Source organism: Larus michahellis, chromosome 2 (genome assembly GCF_964199755.1).
Source record: "Larus michahellis chromosome 2, bLarMic1.1, whole genome shotgun sequence".
NCBI lineage: Eukaryota > Metazoa > Chordata > Aves > Charadriiformes > Laridae > Larus > Larus michahellis.
Genome location: NC_133897.1, coordinates 46,492,566 through 46,512,420, shown reverse-complemented (window position 1 = coordinate 46,512,420; position 19,855 = coordinate 46,492,566). Strand labels below are relative to the sequence as shown.

Below are 19,855 nucleotides of genomic sequence, written 5' to 3'. Positions count from 1 at the left end.
GTCTGGCCATGCTTCAGGCCACCAAAGGGGCCCCGATCCCAAGGGGGGGCTATAAGCCCACCCGGTAGCAGCAGCCGCCCTGCGCCACTGTGCTTCCCTCTGCGAGAACTACCCAAAAATGTGCCATTTACAAAGGGGACCCACAAAGCGCCTGTCCCCTGCCCCCCCCCCCGCCACCCCGAGCATCAATGGGCCCCAAAAAAGCCTGTGATAAAATGCCAGCAGGCAGCGATGTCCACTGGCTGCTCTGGCAAATGGGGTGTTTGGATGGGTTTGGGATATTTTTTCTGGGGGCGGAGGGGCGGTTTGGGGAGTCAGGAGGATTTTTTTGGGTTTGTTTGTTTTAAACCCAAAATTCCCAGTGGGAGCACAGGGCTGTGGTGAGCGCGCCGCTCAGCCCCGGTGCGTGCTTTGGTGCCCCGCTGATGCAGGCGGGTGCTCCCAAAATTTCATCCCAGCTCTGCGTCGGACGAAAATCAGGGCATCGGCGTTGCTGCAGGCACGGGACCCCGCAAGGGGGAACGTGGGGCTGCATTCTCGGGGCGGGGGGCGCGGAGGGGAGAAGGTGTAGGGTGGGGGGATGCTCCATCGAAGAACAACCCCATCGCCCGGGTGGGGGGGTCCAGGAGCCAGAATTAGGTAACTTGGTGATCTTAAGCACGCGTTTCAACGGTGGGGGCCACGCGTGGGACAAGCCTGCAGCCCCTGCAGGCAGCGGGCAGGGGGCAAGGCCCCTGGCAGGGTGGGTTCCCCCCGCCCCACTCCCCCCGCATCGGGAAGCTGCACCAAATATCGATCTTCGGAAGCGGAGGCGCACTTGAAAACGAGCGTTCAGCGCACCCTTACAGCGGGCTGCCCCTCCGGTTTAATGGCATTTTGCAGCCCCCCCCCCCCCCCCTCCCCCCCCGCCCCGGCTTTGCGAAAGAGATAACGCCGGGGTCAATATTTTTAATTAAACTCATTCCTTCCTAGGCGTGGGAGTACGAGCGTATCCCCCCCCCTTCCCCCCCCCCCGGAGAACCCGCATCTTCCGTCTGCGGGTGCAGAGGCGGCTTCTCCCGGCGTGTCCCCCCCGCCTCTTCGCCCCCCTGGACCCCTTCGCTCCCCGCCGCGCCGGTCACACCCCACACCCCCCCTCCAACCCCCCCACCCCCGCGGGACCCACCTGCCCGCTTTCCAAAAAAAGGCTATTCCCACACCATTTATTTTTTTTTTTGGGGGGGTGGGGGGGGGCGAGATGCGGATTACCTCCTCCCACCGCGGGGAGCAGTTCCCGATCCTCCTCCTCCTCCTCCCCCCACCCCCCGCCCCCGCGGCGTTCTAGAACCCCGCCCGTCCAGCGCGTGGCGTGGCGCGACGCGACGCTCCCACTCGCCCCCCCGCGACCGCCGCCCTTATCGCCGCCGCGCGCGCTCGCGGGGCGGGGTGGGGGGGGTGGGGGGTGAGGGGGGGGGCGGCGGTGCGCGCGCGCGCGCGCACCGCCGCCCCCCCCTCACCCCCCCCCCCCCCCCACCCCGCCCCGCGAGCGCGCGTGGGGGCGGGGGTGCCCGGTATATACGGCCCCGCCGCCCCCGCCCCTGCCTGCCTCCTGCAGCAGGGGAGGCTGCGAGCCGCCGCCGCCGCACCGGGCCCCGGCAGGTGGACGAGCCGGCGCCGCATCGGGGGCTACCACGGGGTGAGTTCGCGGGTGGCGGGTGCGGGGCCCCGGTATGTGTGTCGTCCCGTTCCCCCCCCCCCCACCCGGTGTTGGGGGGGGGGGGGAGCGGCGCCGCCGTGGGGGGTCATACCTGTTGCGGGGGCGTGGGGGGGGTGTGCGGAGTTTAGGGTAGGGGGTGGCCGGGGCGGGGGGGCCGTGCGGAGTTTGGAGTGGAGGTGGCCGGTAGGTGGTCGAGCCCCGCGGGTGTGTGTCGTCGTCCCCCCCCACCACCCCCCCCGCCCCGAGGTGCGACCGGGAGCGGCTTCGTTCCGCCCGCCCCCCCGGGGGTCGCGGCTCCGGGGGGTGGGGGGGGGGCGCTGCCCCGGGGCGACGTGGGCAGCCGCTGCGCAAGGGCAAGGCTCGTACCGGAAAGTTTCTAGAACTCCTCAAAACGGCAAGTTTTATTTAAAATTATTAAAAAAAAAAAAAAAAAAAAAAAAAAGCCAAGCTCCCGTGGACCGGGCTCCCCTGCCGTCGCGGCCCCGTAAGGATGCTGGTGCGGAGGGAGGCTCGTCTTGGCCACCTGCCCTTCCCGCACGGGGGACACGCGTGGCCCTGCCCGGGGTGGGGGGGGGGCTGCCGGCATCAGTGCGGTGGGTGCCGCAGGCTCCGCCGTAGCTCCCCGCGGTGGGCACGGCGTGGTCGGGTCCGTACGGCACCGGGGGGGGGCGGGGGGTCGTGGCGGGGTGGCAAAGGCTCCCCTCCCTGCGAAAATAGCTGCAGAGAAAAATGGCTTTGCGATGCCTCCAGTTGTTGGGGTGCGTGGTTTTGGGGTCTCTCTTTTAAGTTAAAATCCCCCCCCCCCCTCCGCCCCCCGAACTTCTGCAAGCGTCACGTTCTAGCTGCTCGTTGCCTCGCGAGGATCAAGCAAAATCACAGTTTCTTTTCTTTTTTTTTTTAATTTTGTTGGGAAATCCAGTGTATGAAAAAAGACCCGGTTCCGATTGTCGGTGCATTGGGAAGAGCAGCTGCTTTGCAGGAGCCAGGCAGGTTTCGGGATGCAGGTGCCGCGCACTGTGCTGGCGTGCGCAGGAAGGTTCCAGAATGGTGGTGCCACCCGTTCCCCATCCCCCTCCTCCCCCCCCCCTCCCCCGGGCACAGGAGCGCCCCAGAGCACCCACCTCCCGCAAGGGGAATGAGCAATCAGGCTTCCACACGGATGCGGCGCATCTCGCCGTGACCCAGGGGTTGAGGGATGACTATGTAAAGCTTCTGCGTGTGCGAGGAGGAGGAGGAGGAGAGCTGGGCTTCCCTCGTGCAGTCGTCGTTGGGTGGCCAAGCGGTAGCTCGGCGCAGTCGATAACGGGGAAGCCACCAGAGAACGAACGCCTTTGCTGTGCAGCTTCTGCTGAAGCGACTGTGAGAAAGCCGGGTGGCTGCGACCTGGAAGAAGTTTAGGACGGCAACAGTCGATGATGCTCCCTTTTAACGAGCCCTGACCTCCCCCAGCAGAGCACTGGCCGCCTTTGTGGCATAGGCATCGGCACAATGTGTGCCGTGGGACGGGTTCTTTTTTGCTTCCGAACAAACTTAGACAAATTGCACAAAAATCAGCTGAGAGGGGCGACCTGCTTAGAGGGAGGAGAGGAAAAAGAGTGTTTGAGGCGACCTTGATTTCAAACATCACTTTGTGTGTCCTACCATTTGTCCTAACCAAGCACAGTTATTACCTGAAGGTGTGAAGTGGATGGTGTAAAGACTTGCTTTTTTTTTTCCTATTTTATTACCCTTGCTACTTTAGCAGCAAGGAAATAGTTATTCATGAACATACGTTTCAGGTCTTTCTTACACATTCTTGCATTACAGCTGTAACATCCAGAGGTTAAAATACCTAGAACGTTCCTCCTTGTCTTGTAGCTGCCTCTCACAAACCGTATTTAAAATTAGAGCATCGTTAGCAAAACTGTAGGTAATTCTGGGGAAGTGGGGGATGTTTTATGGTGGAAAGTGACAAAGCTGACAAATTAACATCTTCACAAATACCTGGATCTTGCAGGTTCTTCAACGTGGTTGGCACCGCCACAGCTACTTTCCTGCCTGCGGCTCAGTGCAACGTGTAAGTACCAGAGATGTTCCTATAAATTTTTGGGTGTGTGGATTTTGGTAGATTAATGATTTCTGTCCCCCCCTCCCCCCCCTCCCCCCTTCAAATAGGCGGGTTGATTGCGACAAACAGCGAACGGAGCATATTGCAGATGTTTTTAGTTGGGAGGCATCATGGGTAATACCTGAAAGACTCTGCTTTTCATACCCACCCCCCCAAAAAGATAGTAACTAGGAAAGAATTTGCCTGTATTTCCAGTGCTCACATCACCAGCACCTATTCCCTGTGAAAGAATGAGATATATTTCAATTAACTTGCGGTAACGTTATGGCCTTTCTTGAGCCATTGAAGTATCGGACGGTAGGTACCCCGAGGATTTCATTAATACCACTCAACAGTCAATGAATAGATGAAAACCACAAAGCAAAACTAAGGTACGGTAACGGATAAAACTTATTTCATGTGAAAATTGTGTTTTTAATGTAATAAGAATATAAACTGTCTTACCAGCGTGAAACATGCTACGTATTAGATGCCCATTCAGAAGGGAAGAGTTGGCCGCATTTCACCACAGGTTAAGTAATTGTGGGTTAATAGGATTCTGTCAAATACATGCTGGAAAATATTAGTGTGAGAAGTAATGATTCTCCTTAATACGCCTGCATTTTACCTTGAAAAGAAGTCCAAGTTTCTGGAAACTGCCAAGTACCGCATAGATGCGTGATGGCTATCTGGAAGTGTAAAATAGGTTCTAAAAGGATGTTGTGGAGGGGAGAAATCATGGATGCTCATAAGATCGGTTTTAGAAATAGAAGAGAGGGGGGAATTGGTCCTCACAGTGAAAACCGTGTCCTACCTGCTTGTTTTCCCTTTAATACATCAGGCTAAATGATGCTCCATTTTGACTTGTGTTAACACAAGTTAGTTGTTGGCTAGTCTTCGTCAAGCTTGAGTTTTAAAAGCTGGATAAGGGCTACTGGTTGTCGTTAATTAAACTGAGTGTACATAGCGAGACCTAGGAGAACATGATATTAAAATTGTTTGGAAAACAAAATATTTTCTGGTACTGTATCAGCGTCTCCAGTATTTTCTCATGCTGTGTACTTGGTATTTAATGCTAAGGTACGGCTGCCTCATCATTCCCATAAATAGTGATTAAGTAAATGTGACATTCTTTGATGAGAAACTTGTCCCTTACTATTCCTATGAATTAGGTGGTTAAATTCATGTGTTTATTGAAAATCTTACGACTTGGGTTTCGTAAGTATAAAGTTTTTAACATTCTTCTCACATACTGTGCACTTGTGTGGTAGTGTCAATATATACGCATGGTGCAAGGAGAGGAAGCAATAATATTTACTTTGTTTTCTTTTAACCATTACATTTAATATGTCATATGGCGATAAAGTGAGGTTGATGCAGGCTGTGTTTTTAAAAAGGTGCGCGGGGGTGGAAAAAACCCCTTGTTCTCAAAATATTTTTAGGGAAATTAAGTTGACCAATATAGGCTTGCCTGTTTGTGGTTTGTTGTGGGTTTTTTTTTGCGGGGGTGTGGGTGCTTTGGAAAGGGGTTATTTTTATTTCTCCTGGTAATTCTGATTTTTAAAGAATCGGTTTCCTAGTTTAAAGAAACCAGCCAAGAGAGGGAGAGATGCGAGACGTTGTTACAAAGAAAAGGTCAGTGCTATCCTCTTCCTTCATTGTTCCGTTCGGCGGGCTGACCTGCCGAAAGACTATTTGGGAGGGGAGGGAAAGAGAGTGTGATGTTGGCGTGGTTTGGGATTTTGGTGTGGTGTTTTGTGGGGTTTTTTTTGTTTTGGGTTTTTTTTTGTTGTTGTTGTTGTGTTTTGTTTTTTTTTTTAAGGTAGACACATGTCTGGGAGGGGATGCTTAATTAGAAAATTGCAATACAGCCCTCCAGCCTAACGGAGTGAGAAGATGACAATTCTCAGCCGGCTGGGTGGGGCACAATGCAGCGCTAACTGTAAGCCTTTTGTCTAATAAAAATGTCTGAAACAAAGTGATTGTCTGGCAGCCAGCATCCTGCCGGACCTTTTTTTTTTTTTTAAAGGCGGGAAAACAAAGTTAAGGAACGTATCTTTGGGCACGTCGGGATTTTTGAGCCTTGCTAAGAGAGCCACGACTCGTGCTGCTTCGGTTCCGATCGCAGCGCGGCTCTTCAGAGTTTGAAAGATTATTTGTGAAGTAGCACCGCTTGGAATTATTAAAGCCTCGAGCTAAAGAAAAGCCCTGTATACGGCTGCTAAACTACTTTGCCTGACTGTTTTTCAAGGTTTCTTTTCACGTCGGTGCGATGAATTAACTTCACCAGAGTTTCACAGGGTTGCTGGAAAATACAAATCTTGCTGCTCCTAAGCTGCGCTTTAAGTCTCCTGTATTACCGAATAGTTGGAATTACTAGATAATTACAGAAAACCTAGTGCATTATGTAAGTTAAATGTAGGCATTGTTTAAAACCCTTATTTTAATGAGATAAGGCATTCTTAAGTGCTCTTGCTAGAAAAATGTATTTGAGCTTTTTTAAGTGCTGAAAATACTGCATGATTACTAGAGAATTTGTAGCATTTAGTAAGCAGGGTACTTGCAAGTCGCTGTTATGGGCTTTTTTTTTTTTTAAAAAAAGCTCTAGAATGTAAAATCAAGTCTAATAATCCCAGATATGTCTAAGCAGCTATTTATGTTTTGCTAAATTTGAAACAGTATAAATTGTATAGCTTGTGCCAGACCCTAGGAAGCCTGAATCTACTGAAAATTGTGTTGTACAAAAGTCTGATTGTTCTGATGCAGATTATCATCAGTCTGAGGGGAATTTTACACAGTTGTGAGGTACCTTGGAAATAATAAAACTAATATTTGTGCTGGTTTGTTAGTCCATTAAATGCTTAATTACTTCCTTTGAACACGATCGAGGAGGTTCATTTACAAATTAATACTTGTTTTTAATGCTAGGTGACAGTATCACCACTGAAATGCGGAATTCTCTGTGGTTTACACTTTCTGTAGAGACAAACAATTTAATTTGCATGTATCGAAAAGAAAATGGTGGCTTCTCATCTCTCCGTGGAGACTGAATAGAGAACTGATACGGCGGTGTCTGAACGCTGGAGCGCTGTTTTGCAAAGGATAATGTATATGCTGAAGTAGCATCATAAAATTAGAAGACAAACTTTAAAATGAGCCGTGAATATTTTGAGATGCCGTTCTTTCCTGCTGCGCTTAATACCTGAATGTCATAATGGAAGTCGGTGTTAATAGAACACACTCAGGCTTATATATTGTATTATAGATAAAACAGGAAATAGTCTAAAGAGGGGAAATAAAGTGCTATCCAGGAACCCATTTTTCCTAAGCTTACTCTAGGATATTCCATACTCAGATGAAAAAGTATAAATGGTAAATGGTACATATTTATCATCTGTGCGGTATTGATCTAGATGAGAAGGAAACAAGTAAAAATCAGCATTTTAAATAGAACTTAAAAAAAAAAAAAGAATCTCCCAAGACTTTGAAACCCGTAATCAGTGTAAATTGGAGGGGAGGAGAGGGAAGGGATTGGGGGAACGGTTGCGGGAGCAGAGCACATGCTCTACATCTTCAGCTCTCTATGAGGAAGTAGGCATCGTGATGGAGAAGATAAAGCCACCGCCTAAATTTACTGGATTTCAAATCAACTAGTAGCACTTGTGAATTATACGGGGTGTTTCTGCAAATCAGTGTGTTGCGCCTGTGCTTTGTTGGAGCAGCAGACCTATTTGCAAAGCTGTTTGTCACACTGTCGTTTTTATTATAATAGGGCTTATATGGAAATATTCCTGCAATGCATCTAAAGAAAAGACAAATGGCAGCATTTATAGAAGGTGGCAGATTATGCCGCAATGTGTGTGTAGGGAGGAGGGGGTTGGCGTCGTGTCGTTTCCCCCCCCAGCCCCCTCGCTAAAGAGGGATTGACGTTATTTTGTTTAAATATGGTGCACGTTACATTGGACTAATGTAAAGATTAACACAATAGGGCCCTTAACCTGGTTAAGGACTCTGGGTCCTGCCCCAAGGTAAATAACGAATACGGTTTTGTTTGCCCAGCGGGTCTTGCTATGTGGAAAAACAGCTGGGAGTCTGGTCTTTTCGACTGCTTGTCTTGCATATAAATAAATTAAAATTAGGAGTGGTTTGGAAGAAGTTTGGCCTTTCTAACAAGCCAGGAGGCTAGGATTTTGTTGTTTTATTTCAGCTGAAGGGCCTGATCCCATTTTAATATTTTTATACTTAAAGAGCAAGAACAGCAATGTCAAGATAAAAAATAAATGGCAACCTCTTTAGCTGATGTAAAACAGCAGTTTCTCTTGTGGACTTGTGCTGTTCATCCTCTGTAGTCAATGTGGTCCTTAGTAATTCAGCAATGTACTGTTAATTTTTGTGTAAATTTGGAATTCAGTTTTTCTTAAAAGCGTAAGAGGGAAAAACATGAACAAGGAAGGCAGAGTTGAGAAAAAAATGGTGGGTTTTTTCCTCATTGGGAAAGACTTCGCTTTCCCTGCTGAATCAATTTAATTTCTCCATCTTCCCTACCAAGGGGTAGCGTACGAAGGGATGCAAGTCTTGGAGGATGATACAGGCTTTATGCGCAGGAAGGTGCGACGCTGGACCCAAGTTCCTTGGTGTCCTGATGGGTCACACCTTCTTTCCCACCACGTGGAGCTCACCCGGGGATGGATAGGTCTGCCTGAGTTTTTGGATGCTCTTTGTTCTGGTGAAAACCGGTGTTTGTCTTGGAGGCTGACAAATAAGAAATAGGTTATTTTGAAGTGCGACTTTTAGGTTGGAATGCATCTGAAGAGAGATCTAGCCTAGATTAAGACTGCGACTGAAAAAAAGTTGTAAATTATTAGTTTGGTTAACTATCAAGATAGTGATGTCGTCGCTTTCGGAGCATATTGAAGGAAAATGGTTGTTTCCAGTTGTCTCAGGTGCCAGTTCACGGTGCCATTAGCCGAGCTGAGAGCCCTTTGCCTTTGCGATGCGCCTCGCACTTCTTGCATCCTCCAGCAGCTCTGTTAGCACGAGCTCCAGGTTTTCTCTCAGCTTGCTGCCACGCCACGGACTTCCCATCCTGAGCCGCGTGACTCATCAAGACCTCTTAAAACAACTGTTCACAAGGTTGAGACAAAAAGCGCTGGCGTCGCTGAGCGGTACTATTGACTGCAGTGGTGTCGTGGCTGCGCGTCCCCTTCCCCTTGGCACCGTGTCCTCCCAGAGACCGGCAGCAGGGAAGAGGGTCTCCAAAAGGCACCAGATGAGTCTCTTACCACCTGCTTTCCAATTCAGAGTTAGATAATTTAGCAGAACAGGATTACTCTATCCTAAAGAAAGGAAAAAATCTCTTGTCTAGGAGTTAGTGACTCACGTCGCACAGGTGCTTGGAGGCGATGGGCAGCCTTGCCGTGCCGGAGCAGGTACTGGAGCTTAGGAACAGAGAGGGGATTCAAGACACCCTTGAGGACTTGTGGGTTTACTGGAAGCCAGTGGAAACACTCTTGGCACGCAGTGGTAAGTTTGTATCGGTGAAGACAATTCACCCCTCTAATTCACCTCCCCCTCTACTCTGCCCTGGTGAGGCCGCATCTGGAGTACTGTGTCCAGTTCTGGGCTCCCTGGTTCAAGGACAGGGAACTGCTGGAGAGGGTACAGCAAAGGGCTACCAAGATGATTAGGGGACTGGAACACCTCTCTTGTGAAGAAAGGCTGAGGGATTTGGGTCTCTTCAGTCTGGAAAAAAGATGACTGAGGGGGGATCTTATCAACACTTATAAATACTCAAAGGGTGGGTGTCGGGAGGATGGGGCCAGGCTCTTTTTGGTGGTGCCCAGTGACAGGACAAGAGGTAATGGGCACAAACTTGAACATAGGAAGTTCCACCTAAACATGAGGAGGAACTTCTTTACTTTGAGGGTGGCAGAGCACTGGCACAGGCTGCCCAGAGAGGTGGTGGAGTCTCCGTCTCTGGAGACATTCAAAACCCACCTGGACGCGTTCCTGTGCAACCTGTTCCAGGTGACCCTGCTCAACCAGGGGTCACCTCTAGGGGGTTGGACTAGATGATCTCCAGAGGTCCCTTCCAACCCCTACCATTCTGTGATTCTGTGAAGGTGCTAGAGGCTGTATTTTAAATCTCTGCTGTTGACTGATCACCAGGTCCAAGTAAGCCAAGGAAGGACCAGACAGAAAACTGGACAAACCCCAGGTACTACCAGTGTGAGTTATGCTCTGCCTTCCCCCCACCCCAGTCCAGCTGTGTTACTGGTCCTGAGAGCCATTGAGGATGGGCACAGCCCAGAGACCTTGGAGCTGGCACTGGCTGGGCAAAGCTTGCTCTGGCAGGGAAAGGTGATGTTGCAGCTGATTCCAGAAGTACAGCCTCATCACATCTTCCCCTGGTTCTCTAGCTAGGCTATAAAAACAAAACCAAAAAAAAACAACAACCAAAAAAACCCCCAACACAACAAAAAAACCCACATTTTCCTTTAAAGCTTCCTCTTTAAAAGTTAGAGGCACTGCCTGGTGACTAACTCTGGATTTGAAGGCTGGGTGTGCAGGGACTTCAGACAGCTCAATCTGTCACAGACGCCAAGCCTGACCTTGGACACATAGATAAGCTTCCCTCCAACATTGCTTTTTCTGGCGAAGAATTGGGCGAGGTGGTGGAAATGCCATTTATCGACTTCTTGCGAGCGTGCTGTGAGGTCTAACATTTGTAAAAATGTTTGTGATCCTTTGGGAAGAAGTGCAGGGTGCTTCTGGCTGGCACTTCTGCTTTGTAACCCCCTTCTAAGGCAGGGGAGCGTGGTTTGAATCTCCACTCCTCCAAACCTGCTCACCATGGGCTCCTTCAAAAAATGGGGGTGACTTTCTTGGATAAAGGAATCTGATCCTCAGAGCATTTGAATGCAGTGTCCACCTGGCTGTCAGTGTTGGAGACCACTGAAATAAGGAGCTTATCGGGGCTCCACGCAGCCTCCTTTTTGGGGAAGGAAGGGTTGTTTTTTTTCCTTTCTTTTAAGTGAAGGCGATGTCTGCTGGCCAGAGGAGTGACTGGGAAGCACTGGGTGCTCCGTAAGCCTTCAAAGGGGGCTTTGGTGCTGCTCAGAGCTGAGCAACGGGAGCGTGGATGGGATTTACTGCGGTGAGTGATGTGCCCTCTCCCCTCCGCGGTGTGCTCAGCAGGAAGGCTCCACATCTGCCTGCGGCTCTCGCCACTGGACAGCATCACTTGCTGGATTATGGAGGCTGTCATTTATCATCACTGTCTCTGACTGTAAAAGACAGTCCGGTGGCTCCTGACAAAGTGACGGGAGGATTGGCTGTGGTCGAGAAACAGCTTGCAGGGTTGGCAGGCTTTTTTAAGTAGGAGAGTGACTTCAAAGGAGGAAAAAGAGGTTGGGAGGGAGGGAGGGAGCAACCCCCAAAGACCTGCAGCAACAACTTTACACTTGCTCAGAGAGTTGAAATTTGCATGAAGAATGAAAAGTGGTAATAAATAAATGTGCCTGAGCGCAACTAGAGATAGGAATTATTGAAGAAAAAAAAAAAAAAAGGCAGGAGGGCTTCTATTGAGAAAGGTCAGCGGGATTAAGATTCCTGCCAGGGAAAGCCAATGGGAAGTGAGTAGAGTTTTCCGGGAGGGAAGACACAGCGTATATTGGAAAAGGGAATAGGTGGGTCACCTGGATGCTGCAGGGGCTTTGCTGGGGCTTGTGAGCGTGTCGGGCGCAAGGGATGTGGGAGCAGGCTTCTCGCCATCAGTGTGCCGAGAGGCTGGCCTCCAGCTGGACGACAAACAGCCTGTTTGAGGGTGCAAAGGTTGAATGGTGATGGGATTAACGGCGCATCCGCAATCTGAAAACTAGCAGGTCCGGGAACTTGCTAGCTCACTTCTATTCCTATGAAATTCTGCTGGCTTTCTGCTTTTGGTTTCAGCAGGTACAACTACTACACTGAAAGAAAGTCACCTCCCAGTGGATAAAACTGCACAGGCTCACCATTAGCCTCCCTTAGAAAGTTATTGAGCGCTCGTGTACCTGTTTACACTGAGAGCTGTGGTGCCCCGTGCTGCTTTTTTTAATTTTATTTAAGATTTGTCTACTTTAGGTATCTAGTTTTCAGCAACATCAAAGTAACTGCACAAAGCCCGTTTGCCTAAACCTTGAGCAGGGCTTGATCAGTTTAAAAGGCAATCTAACAGTGTTAGGAAGACAGGTTGGAGGCCGCAAGCAAATCCAGCCAACCCTTCCGTCAGAAGCCGGAGTGTGAAGGGGCATCTAGCAGGGTGTTACACGGGCAAGCGCGTCGGGAAAGCCTCTGCCGCCGTCGGGTACCAGCACTGCCCCCGTGATACACGGCAGGACCTCTGGTGACTAGCAGCAGTTGCGGGAAAGCGGCTGCTGACTTTGTCCATCATCCATTAAATCCTTGCACGGCCTGGCTGAGCCCTGTGGCCACTTGCGGCAGAGCAAGCCTGCGGAGATGGGGGGTGCGAGTCCCTTCTCCCGTCCTGCACCGCCTGCCCCGCCAAGGGGCCTTAACAGCCACTGGTCTGCTGCCTCACGGAAAGCGCGTTTGGGGTTTTTCCTATTGACCGTCACCTTCTGCCTGGTCACACCAGCATCACGTAATCCGCTGCCCGTGTGTTTCTCAGTTGCCATCTCGGTCTTGATGACTTCTTCTCATGGCTCACCTTGTTGTTGTTGTTCTGCCCTGGCTGCGGCTGTGCCTGCAGCAGATCCGGGTGCTGCCGCAGGCTGGCGTCCCCCGGGCAGGGGTTGCCGCGGGTAACAGATGGTGCAAGAACTCGTGTCTTCAGTGCATCCCAGAAGAGGTGCAGATGCAAATTCAGGCTCCTTAGGAGCAGGGATTTCTGAAAACCCGTACCCGATGAACAGCAATGGCAGCAGCAGTAGAAAGCTTCAGTAGGTATCTCCACCCACACCCCACTTCAAAATAGTAACAAGAACATTCAGCAGGTGGTAGTCTATGGCGTCCTGGGATACACAGATTTCATTTTTTCCTGAAGCTGGCTTTGCTGCTTATTCAAGAATCATGCAATCAAAAGTTAAAAGGGGCTTTATTTTTTTTCCTGCGTCTCCAAGGTTGAAGTGGCAACAGTTTCTTTGTGCTGTTTGACGCAGAATCCAGCCATAGCCCGAGAGCACTGCGTCTTCCCTTCGGTGCTGCGTGGCTGGTGGATGATAACGTATCAAATACCAAGGAACAGCTGAACAAAAGCTCTTTTTTAAAAACAAACAAAAGAAGCCCCGTGCCAAACCTCACGGGGGCCATAGCGTTGCTGGTTGTTAAACTGTTTGGCCCTGTTGGGCTCGTGTTGGAAAGCGCATCAGATGCGTGTGCTCCATCAGGGAAGCAGAAAAGACAGAGTAAACCCTCTGCTCCTGCTTGCAAAAAAATAATCCGGGATAAGTCAAGCCATTCCTTAACTCCACCTGTCCCGAAACTTGGGGGAAAACCACCATTCCTGCTACTTTCATTAGGTCAGAAGGTGTAACGTTGGTGCCTCAGGAAACGAAGAGGGAAAGGGCTGCCTTGTTGGCCGTAGGGATGCCTGCGGCTTATCAGCTGCTGCGGAGCTACCGAAAACGCAGCCAAGTTGTTGCTACAACCTCCCGGAAAAGTTTGGTGAGGGCAGGGTTAGAAGCTGTGGAGGTTGATTGCCTCCAGAATTTTGGGACTCGAAGACTGAGGTGATCGCAGGAGATGTTTCTGGCAGGCAGAAAAAGGGCCGTGGGTTGCTTTGCAGGTACCGGTTCTCCCATTGTCCGCATCTTGCTTGGCGTTGCTTGCTTGTGTTATAAATAGAGCAAGTCAGGAATGTGCATCGCTTATATACAAATCTGCAAAAAACACGGTATGCTTCTGGGTGTTATGTAGCTAACCTCACAGGGGTTTTTGTTCTTGTGCCCGTTTCCGGAGGGGCCAGGTACGGTGTGATCTGCAGCGCTAAGGGGAGCGTGGGCGAGGAGCAAAAGGCAGAAGGGCCTTGGCGCGGAGCAGTGGGGGAGCGACCTTCCCATGGCTCTCGCCCAAGCCGAGGGGAGTTTAACCTTGCAAACCCCGAGCCGCCGGAGGATTTGAGGGGGCGAGATGGGCAGCACGGGGTTTGGCAAGTCAGCATCAGGGGTTAACGCCGCCCGGAGCATTTTGACCCCACGGGCAGGTGGGAAGAAGAGCCAGACAAGGGTCTTCCCCTCTTGTTTTTCCATTTGTCTATTTCATTTTATTTTTTTCTTGTCTGCCCTCGCATCCTAGGATTGATCAGCCCGGTCTAAAACAATGCTCCGGAGGCTGTGCCCTCTCCTGCGACCGAGCGAGCAGGGTGAGACCCCCTCGTCTGCCAGCGGCATCCCGAGGGGGGCAAGGGGAGCTGGGCTGCGGGATGTCTGCCGGCAGCATCCCAAGGGCATCGGGGCTGCGGGGCGCCGAGCATCCCGGCTTGGGGACTCCCCGCGCTGCGGGAAACGCAGCTGTACCCGTAGCCCTTCTCCCTCCCGTAAAAAATTAAACCTGCGGGGGATTCAAGAAAAGGTGAAAACCCAACGTAGCCATCCTGGAGAATGGCTAATATTTTGTGACGGGGCAGGGATCGCGTCTCTCCGTGAGTAGGAAGGAGGAAAAGCGTGAGAAGGAGCGTGTTCTGTGAGGACGGCAGGGTGTGGCGCCAGCATCAGTAACAAACGCTGGGAGAAAAACTGCTCTTTGTTCTGCAGTCAGGTGGGCTGACAACTATTCTTACCCATCCCTGGCACGCGTAACACCCCGTGCAATTAAAAGATTGGGGAAGGCTTGACATACTGAAACTGCTGCAAATGCAGCAGGCAAAGAGATTCAGCCTGGAATCTGCTGCTTGCTTTTTTTTTTTTTTTTTCTTCTTCTTCTTAAACAATTAAGTTCCAAAGCTCATCGGTATCAGATTCAGTGTATTTCTGTTTCCTATGGCTGCGTTGTTTTCATACCAATATTTTGTGCGCTTAGTGCTTCAAATGGTAAGTTAAAGCTCTCTAGCACTAAAATTTATTCTGGCCTACACGCAACTAGAATCGGACCAAAGTGTGCATTAAAGTATATTAAAAATGTGTACATCCCTATGCGCATGCAGTACAGCAAGCCGGCTCATAATGACAGCCTTGCTAATCAGAAAATAATTTTCAAAGCTATTCCTTTTAAACTAGCCTTTTTTTCCCTGGCAGATTCACTAACTGCTTTTTTTTTTATTTTTAAAGATTAAATAAATATTAAATAAGAATACATTCACAGTTGCTTTTAGATTGCTACAGGCTAAAGCAGTATCTTCAGTTTGAAAAAAACCCCTACTATTATTTTTTTTTTTATGCTTTTGTTCATTCTGCTGTAAGTTGCTTTGATGAAGTGGCTAAAATGTTGGTGTCTTTTTTTCCCCCCTAAGCATCAGAACTAAAACTTGGTCTCTGCAGTTGCTGGCAAGAAGTGAAATCCTTGCGTAAGTGAAATACTATGAACTTTTTTGTAGAAAAGCAAGCGGGAATGAACATATAAAGCAATGGAAAGAGGGTATGACCAATACACATCTCCTCTCTTCCCATTTTAAGTAAATCCTTTTAAGTTCAGGGTCAGGAATTTCGACAGTTACTTATTTTGTGTGTCTGTATAAATATATGTATATTTTCATATCTTTTAAAAAAAAAAAAAAAGTCTTATTTCTTTTTCTGGGAGGAAGAGAAATCTCCTTGCAAATTTACATCTTGTGACATTTCCTTACAACTGCACGCTGGCGTATGCGCTGCTAGGGGCCAGCCCATCATTTCTTGGTAAAAAAGAACCTTTCAGCTCGGTTACCTCCTGTAGAGAGCTAATTTTCCAGCAGTCAGGCTTGATCTGGATAAATAATTAGAGAGCGCGCGCGCGAGAGAGAGAGAGAGAGATGAAGATGATCACATCAGCGCCGTCTGTAATTCAGTTAATACAGCCAGACCCTGTGATTTCGCGTCTGCAGCGTACTCGCGTGGTCTCAAAAGCCGCAGAGGCGAGCAAGCAACAAAGCCAATCGGTTACATTTGTCTTGGAAGAATTAGCGGCACTTCTCATTCATTTGCCGAAAGCCGGCAAACAGCTGCAGCATGCATCTGCAACGCGAGAAGGTGATTCTTGACACGTTCGCTCTCCCCGCCCTCCCTCCCCCCCCCGCCCCCAACCACCACCCCCTTATGCAAAAATTTCATCACGCAATTAATGCTGGGGTATTGCCATCCTTAAGGATAGCTTCCTTTCTTTGCCGTTTGAGACCTTGCGGGTGTTTTTATATCCGATTTAAAATGAGTATCTTGTAGAGCGGAATCAGCGCTGACTAGGTGAAGTCTACCATTTTGGGCATTTCTTGATGAATTTTTTTTTTTTTTAATTTTATTTTTATTTAAAATCTGCTCAAAATTATCTGGTAGCAATATTAAACTGCAGGGAAGATGCACGTGGTTCTTCGAGTAAGCGGTAGCGTTTCCCATGACTCTTGACATGAGTGGAAGAGACGCAGTTAAAGCAAGCTGCGGGCTTTGAGGATACGTTCGTTGTTGGATGCGAATTTGTTCCTTGCTGTGTACGGTGCTATCAAGGGGTTAAAAATACATCTTTGGTTCACTTTATTCCCAGTGGTAGCTCCATTGCATTTATACATGGATCAGATTAAAATAGGTCAATATCTTTTGTGGAAGGTCTTTTGACACTTCGGTGCATGACTGCAGTACACCTACCTTGAGGATGAATGGGCCCGGAGGAAATCCATGCATTAACAAAAACACAGCCTAGGGATACTTTAGGATCACATTTCTTTATTCATCAACTAAATCAAAGGCTTGACAGAGGATACTTGGTCATCGAGTCACTCTAAATAATACTTTTTGAGGTGACGGATAACTTCTGCCGAAGAAATAAAACCACGTATTTAGATGGGCAAGGAACATCCGAACGCTTTGGGTTTATTCTGCTCTTTACACCGCATCATCTGCATTAGAATATAGATGTATATGCTCTAGCTGAAATTTTTCAGAACCTTATTAAAAAGAGAACTGCGTATTCAGGAATTGGCTTATGGGCAGGAAGTCTTTGTCTGCCTGTTTGCTTTATTGCGGTTGTTTACTGCCTTGAATCGATTTTTGTCTACCAAATCAGTATATTGAGGATGGCTGGGGAAAGCAGGGTGGAGGGGGGGTGGTGGTGCAGTTCTGCAGTTAGCAGGACCAAGAAGCTGTTTGCTGCCTCACGGTGTGTAGGGTTTTTTGCCCTCTTTTTTTTTTTTTTAAAAAAAAAAAACAAAAAAACCCTTGGAATTTCCATATTATAAAGAGGAAGAGGCTTCTTTTCGATATAATGGCGCCATTAACATCTATTAATAATGCAGACAGGGTAAGTAGCTGGAGTTGGAGCTCCCTGGGGGCCTCGTAAAACAGATGTGCACTATATCTTCCCGGATTTGATAGCTGCTGGGGTCGAGGGGGTCGCTGTGGTTCCCGCTTTATTTCCTCTGGCAGCGGTTTTCTAATTTAAGCACCTCTGTCTCCTGGCTACAGTTGCCTGCTGTGCTGTGGAGGGGGGTGTTGGCGCATTGTCGTGCCTGCTGCCGGGAAAAGGGGGCACGAGCGGCGTCGCCCCTGCCTCTGCGCCGCCTCCGCGCTGCCTCCCTCTCCCCGACGTCCTCTCAGATGCCTCTTCTCTTCAAGGTAGTGGAGCCTGGCTCTTTTGTTGATTTATTTCTTCTTCTTTTTTTTTTTTTTTTTTTTTTTCCCCTTCCCCCAAAGAAATTAAGGTAAGCGTTTCCTCCTCCTCGCAGACACAAGACAGATATCTATATCTATATATTTATTATTTTTATTATGGGAAGGAAGAAGTATTTCAGCTCGCAAGAGCACGTAGCGTTATCGCTGGCAGTGAGGTCTGGCCCCCCCAGTGGGAAATGTAGCTGCCCTATCCCCTTTTTTCTTTTTTTTCTTCCCCCCCCGCAAGAGTCCCCTTCTCAGTTTGAATTGAATATATTCACGGTGCTGCCTCGGAATAGATAGCGCTGCATGTTCTTTCTATAGCTGTCTGCATTTAACTCGGGGAGGGTGGGGTATACCAGAAGGACTTAAAATATTTCTTTTTCTTTTTTTTTTTTTTTTTTTACGCTGTTTCTTTAATTGCAGATTACTCTGCAAAAGTGGTGATAAAATACTAGTGGCCGTAGTACATGGGGAAAAAGTCTTTATAATCAGTACGGCATCCGATGTATTCGCATCGTACAGGTTTAGGATTGCCTTCAGTCAAATATGAGGTGTGAATGTCTGTCCTTGCGTGCACTTGTATTGCAATATAATCTTGATGTGCGTGTTTAAATGTAGCGGTATGCGCTTTTGCTGGCTTGTCATGGATGGGGGGGGAGGGGGGAATGCTGGTATCGGGTCCAGATCCTTTTCAGCTGCTTCCACCAGCTGCGTATTACAGTTAAAAGTTTAGAAACCTGCAGAAAGGTGATGTTAACTCCTTGGAAAGGAACAGACAGAAGAGTTATTTCTCCACCTCTTTTATTCTTCCATTACTTTATGCAAATGACCATTAGCCTCTCGCCGCGAGGAATACTGTATTACGTAGGGAAGCATAATTTCTGCTGTATATCCTACAGGAATACCCTCAGCGGAGAATCAGGTTGCATCTGTCTTTTCAGAAGGATAAAGATACATCAGGTAGAAGGAAACAACGGAGGCGGGAGCAGGGTTCTCTTGGAAGTGCTGCGTGAGCCCATCTGTGGCATTTCAGCAGGCAGCTTTCAGAATAGGGTAGACGAACCTTATCTTTCCCCGAATTCATTGAAAACATAAAATAAAATTCGCCTCTGACTTGTCACACGCTTAAAACCCCTTGTTGTACTGCTTGCTTCTTTGTATGTGCTGAGACGCAGCGCGTTCTCTCGCCTTGTCCTTGTGAATGCGCCCTGACATAGCAGGCGCTTCGCTTAAAATGGTACGGTGTGATTGCTACCAGACCTCGATTAAATTGGGGTGTGAACCAACATCCTAATAACTTGATGCCCGGCATATTTTAAAAGCATAGATATTTACAGTGTTTGTTCCTGAAATGTTTTCTTTCTCTCAACAGTGTCCAAATCCCAACGATGGAAATTAAAGAATTTTAAAAATTTTATGTAAAACTTGGAGGGAAAAGGCTTAAAAGCAAAGCTACACTTTTACGTAAAACTTCGTTATTTTTCTCTTTTATTAGATCCAGGCTATATTTGCAGGTAGTTGTCTCTTTTTTTTTTTTTTTTTTTTTTTTTTTTAACATACTGATTGTTCCTCTTATCTTTGTGATAGAATTCCAGTGTAATACTCATATCTGTCAGACTTCAAATATAAATGCGGAGATTCCACAAAACATCTAAGTTAACTTTAAAATGAGTACGTTTGCAAATAAGTCTTTACAATGGAGCTGTTTTTCTTGGGAAAACTTGCTGTCTGTTACTTCTAGTAATTTCGTTTGCTGAATAATACAGAACATTTGCCCCCTCATTACAGAAGAGGTCAATAAGGCTCGTAACTGACGGGTTCAAAAGAACAATAAAATGCACTGTGTTTTTAATCAGGTGCTTGAGTCAATGGTTTTTATTGATATTTTGCTAACTTATAGTCTGTTTGGTAAACTCTCTTATGTATTTATACAACATTTGTATCATTCAGCCCTTTTTTTTTAATGAAGTTGGTGTGTGAAGCTATGACTGCTGTTCGTGCTTAATGATTCCTTTTCTCCTGGCTCTATAAAATAATCCCTTCAGAATTAATTGAAGACCTAAACATTAACCAGCGTAAGGAGAGATTGTAGGACCGAGCTGTACGTTTTGTAGTTTCCCTACTGTTTGTTAAAACAAAACCAACAAACCCGAAACCATTTTATTTTGTTTGTGGCATCAGCCGCTTATTTGGGCCTCTTTTGGATTATCAATAGCAAATTTTACATCCGAAAGGCAGTTCAGATGCCTAGTATTTGGTGGTTTACTATTTAATGACTGATTATGATTGAGATTATATACAATT

At 48.2% G+C, this 19,855-nt stretch overlaps 1 long non-coding RNA gene across 3 annotated transcripts in view; it reads left to right on the top strand.

Moving 5' to 3' along the window:
• The first annotated feature begins 1,519 nt into the window (after positions 1–1,519).
• The window catches only part of LOC141738934 (uncharacterized), a 70,485-nt gene continuing 52,149 nt past the window's right edge, over positions 1,520–19,855 (top strand). The window contains exons 1-2 of one of the 3 annotated variants that reach the window (XR_012585532.1): positions 1,520–1,675; positions 3,693–3,752. This is a non-coding gene — a long non-coding RNA (uncharacterized LOC141738934). The remainder of the gene's footprint in view (positions 1,676–3,692; positions 3,753–19,855) is intronic. The other 2 variants (XR_012585533.1, XR_012585531.1) reach the window with 2 other exon arrangements.